Here is a 4,959-nt window from a genome sequence, read left to right on the forward strand (position 1 = left end):
TATATATATATATATATATATATTTGTGTGTATGTATGTATATACATATGTATATATGTATATATATATATATGTATGTATACTGCACAGCCAGTTGTTTATATGTATATGTTTGGTCAAATTGATGCAGAGATCTCTGGCGTGAATCCATTGAGGTGCGAAAACAAACTTAATCTGTTAATCATGTTTTTAGGCGCAGGAGTGGCTGTGTGGTAAGTAGCTTGTTTACCAACCACATGGTTCCGGGTTCAGTCCCACTGTGTGGCACCTTGGGCAAGTGTCTTCTACTATAGCCTCGGGCCAACCAAAGCCTTGTGAGTGGATTTGGTAGATGGAAACTGAAAGAAGCCCATCGTATATATGTATGTATATGTATGTGTGTTTGTGTATCTGTGCTTGTGCCCCTAACGTCACTTGACAACCGATGCTGGTGTGTTTACGTCCCCGTAACTTAGCGGTTCGGCAAAAGAGGCCGAAAGAATAAGTACTGGGTTTATAAAGAATGGGTCATGGGGTTGATTTGCTCTACTAAAGGCGGTGCTCCAGCATGGCCGCAGTCAAATGACTGAAACAAGTAAAAGAGTAAAAGAGTATGCACGTATCTGTGTGTGTATATATATATATATATATATATATATATACACATGTGTGTGTATGTATATATATATATATATATATACACACACACACACACACGCACACGTATATACACGCACGCATATAAACACAATTATATATATATATATAAACACACAATATCATCGTCGTCATAGTAGTAGCAGCATTTGCCAGAGTAGAAATGGTGCACAATCTCACCACCAAGTGAGGCTATTATTAATAAAAACAGCCGTTAAATTAGCCGAAGATTATCGAAGCTCTGACCTTGTTATATATCACTGCAACTATAAAAATTCCGATGAGGTATTTTATTTACTGATTTATTATTCAATATCAGTGAAAATGACCCTTCTGGGTCAGATCTGATTAATTTCCTCGCATCTCAATTCTTTCCCTTGTTTAGTTTCTAATTTGGAGAGGGGTCAGTTTTCAGTTTTGTCGTTGTTTTGGCTTCCATTTTTACCATTTTCAGTTAGTTTTACGAGATGTTTTTAATGGGCAATCGTTTTTTAGTTAATTAATGTTGTTTAGCCCTTTCATTGTGTGTGTGTGTGTGTGTGTGTGTGTGTGTGCATGTGTGCGTGTGCGTTTTATATTTTCATTACTTTATTTCATGCAGAAGTAAATACCTCTTTTTATACAAGCATCGAAAACCGTTCTCAAGTGTAAGCGGTGAGAAGAAGAGAAGCGAGAAGGATGAGGAGGAGAGGGAGAAAGAAAACAGAAGTGAAGTGTGGCAACCAGCCAAACATGCAAAACAAAAGCAAACAAACCTGGCAAACAAATGGAATATCACGTGACACTTAATCTGTTAGCTGTTTGCATTTGAAGCTGCAATTATGCGAACGTGTTGAAAAGTCAACAGCAATGACAATACAACAAAAAATTACAAGAACGAAAAATACACCCTACGAAAAGGAAACACAAAATAATCATAATTAAAGAGAACGCCCACAAAACACTGCCTGCTCCCCCCACCTTTTTCCTTGTGCTCTCCATAAATGTTGCTAATTTTCAATCAATTATCTCAGATACCATTTTAGATTAAAGTTTAGATTAAATGTTTTTTGTTTTTTTTGTAGTTTTCCTTTCTGATATCAATTAACTCACTAGGTTCTCTCCATTTTAAACAAACTGCAATTAAAGAGGAAATCAGAACTCAATGCTTTCAGGGTAGCATTATAACAGGGTAACACTCAAATATTGTTAGCTGTTAATATCAGTCAATGCTTTTTTTTTCATTTACATACTTTATTTCCAAATGAAAAACTACTCATCGATGTTATTTGACCTACAGCTTAAACTTCTTCCATTATCTGTGGGTTTCACGAGACAACAGAAGTGCTTGTACATGGTTTCTCAACTTGCTAGAACTACAAGTCAAATTTTACTTATATATTGCCCTACTTCAGAAAGAGGACAAAAATATTAAATAATAGAAACATATACCTGATAAAAATACAACCCGGTTGTGTGTGGATTGCAAATATTGCTATTAAAACAATAACAATGACTTCAAAGTTTTTTCAAACGTTCGAAGATAAAAATTACCGAGAAGGTTTGAAAATGGTTGTTCTTGGATTGGTGTGATTGTAGCAGCAATCAAGATATTAGCTGGTCCTTGTATTGCTATTGCTGTTCGTTAATTGTGGTTAGCTGCTGGTTTTGCTACTGTCTTCTGATGTCTCTCATTCGCCGTGTGTTCATTGCTTTTGTGTTGATTCAGCGCTTGGGTCAGCTACCGCCCACCGTTTGTTGTCAGTGGGGTTAGCTGCACTGAATATATAGTAGGTGGGTGGAGGGTTTTGCTCAGATAAAAGCGCCCCAAAGACTAAATTGTTGTTGGAGCCGAGTCCCCACGATGTTTTCACTGATCAGATTTTTTTTTTATGGCGTAGGTAATATTCTAGCAGATTGCGACATGGGATATAGTGACATGTTAGCTAAATGTTTCTGACACACACATACACAATCATACATACGCACGTACACATACACACACACTTTCTCTCTCTCACACACACACGCACACCCACATACACATAAGTGTGAGTGTGTTTCTGTTTGTCCACCACCACTGCTTAACAACCAGTGGGACTTGTCAAATAAATACTGGGGTTGACTAAAATCTTTCAAGACTGTACTCCATCTTGGCCACAGTTCAAACACTCAAACAAGTAAAAAAAAGAGAAAGAAAAGGATATATTTGAATGTAGAAAGGAATATCTGTTACATGTGGTAATCTATCATTTACTTGTTTCGGTCATTGGGCTGCGGTCATGCTGGGGCATTGTCTCTTGAATGGGTTTTTCAAACAAATTGACCACACTACTCATTTTTCTTATGCCTAGTACTTATTCTATCAGTCTCTTTTGCTATTGTTACCGGAACATAAACAAACCAACACCAGTTGAGAACAAAGAAGAACACGGATAGATATGTACAAATACTCTCCCCCCTCTCTCTCTCACACACACACACATATACGACAGGCTTCTTTCAGTTTCCTATTTCTTTATTGCCCACAAGGGGCTATACATAGAGGGGACAAACAAGGACAGACAAAGGGATTAAGCCGATTATATCGACCCCAGTGTGTAACTGGTACTTAATTTATCGACCCCGAAAGGATGAAAGGCAAAGTCGACCTTGACGGGATTTGAACTCAGAATGTAACGGCAGACGAAATACCGCTAAGCATTTTGCCCGGCGTGCTAACGTTTCTGCCAGCTCGCTGCCTTTCTTTCAGTTTCTGGCTACCAAATCCACTCACAGAGCTTTGGTCGGCCCGGGATTATAATAGAAGACACTTCTCTAAAATGCCACGCAGTGGAACAGAAACCAAAACCATGTGGCTTGGAAGCAAATATCTTACCACACAGCCATGCTTGCGCCTGTGGATCATTTCACTGATGAAAAACGAATATCAAATCTCTAAATCTCTTTCCCTAATGCATGAAAATTTGAAGAAAGCTGTATTCATCAGTACCTCTCATAGTTAAAATAACCATGAAGATTCATGCTGAATAATGTCAGCTTATTCCCTATAAAATAAGGTTATTTTACTATGACATACATTTTACAGTCCATAGCAAGGAAACTGAGAATTTTAAAGATATAAATTACACAGTGTTATACGATTTTTGTTCTTGGGTAGCAACTATGGTTTCCTATTTGCTCACCCTGCAAAGTGTGGAAAACGGCTAATATTTCCTTAAAACTTTGGTTTTGTTACATTTATTCAAATATCAGAGAATTCCTCTCAACACATGGCTATGATGCTTTCCAACTACTCCTGCTCATGATCAGAGCCGCAGATACTGTCAGCCACTATGAGACATACTCGAGTAGTTAAAGTCAAGTAACTGACAAGCAAATCTGTGGTAATGAGCAGAATATTTACTATAACGATATTTCCGCTTCAAGAACTCAGCACTGAATCTGTCTGAAATGTAATGGAAACTAGGTCAATTTCAAAACATTGATGTCCAAGCCACAAATGCAAAGTTTTGAAGGGAATAGTAGTCATTTCCTTTGATTTCTAGATAGAAGCAAATAGGAAATAACGCTTAATGACCAAAAACAAAAACATATATTGTTACACTGTGTTATTAAAAAAGGTAGGTGTGACTGTGTGGTAAGAAGCTTGCTTCCCAATCAAATGGTTTGAGGTTTTGTCCCACTGCGTAGCACCTTGGGCAAATGTCTTCTACTAAAGCCTTGGTCTGACCAAAGCCCTGTGAGTAGATTTGATGAACAGAAACTTAAAGAAGCTTGTCGTGTGCATATATATATATATATATATATATGTGTGTGTGTGTGTGTGTGTCTGTGTTTGTCCCCCACCACCATTTGTTAACTGGTGCTATTGTGTTTACTTCCCCGTAACCTAGTAGTTCAGCAAAAAAGTACCGATTGAATAAGTACTGGGGTTGAAACATTCGATTAAAAATTCTTCAAGGCGATGCTCCAGTATGGTCGTAGTCTAGTGACTGAAGCATGTGCCCCAGCATGGTCGAAGTCTAGTGACTGAAGCAAGTGCTCCACAATGGTCACAGTCAAGTGACTGAAGTGCCCCAGCATGGTCGCAGTCTAGTGGCTAAAGCAAGTGCCCCAGCATGGTCGCAATCTAGTAACTGAGGCAAGTGCCCCAGCATGGTTGCAGTCTAGTGACTGAAGCAAGTGCTCCGGCATGGTCGCAGTCTAGTGACTGAAGCAAGTGCTCCAGCATGGTCGCAGTCTAGTGGCTGAAGCAAGTGCCCCAGCATGGTCGCAGTCTAGTGACTGACGCAAGTGCCCCAGCATGGTCGCAGTCTAGTGAGTGAAGCAAGTAAAATATAA

The sequence above is a fragment of the Octopus bimaculoides genome, chromosome 21, assembly GCF_001194135.2.
Source record: "Octopus bimaculoides isolate UCB-OBI-ISO-001 chromosome 21, ASM119413v2, whole genome shotgun sequence".
NCBI classification, from domain to species: domain Eukaryota; kingdom Metazoa; phylum Mollusca; class Cephalopoda; order Octopoda; family Octopodidae; genus Octopus; species Octopus bimaculoides.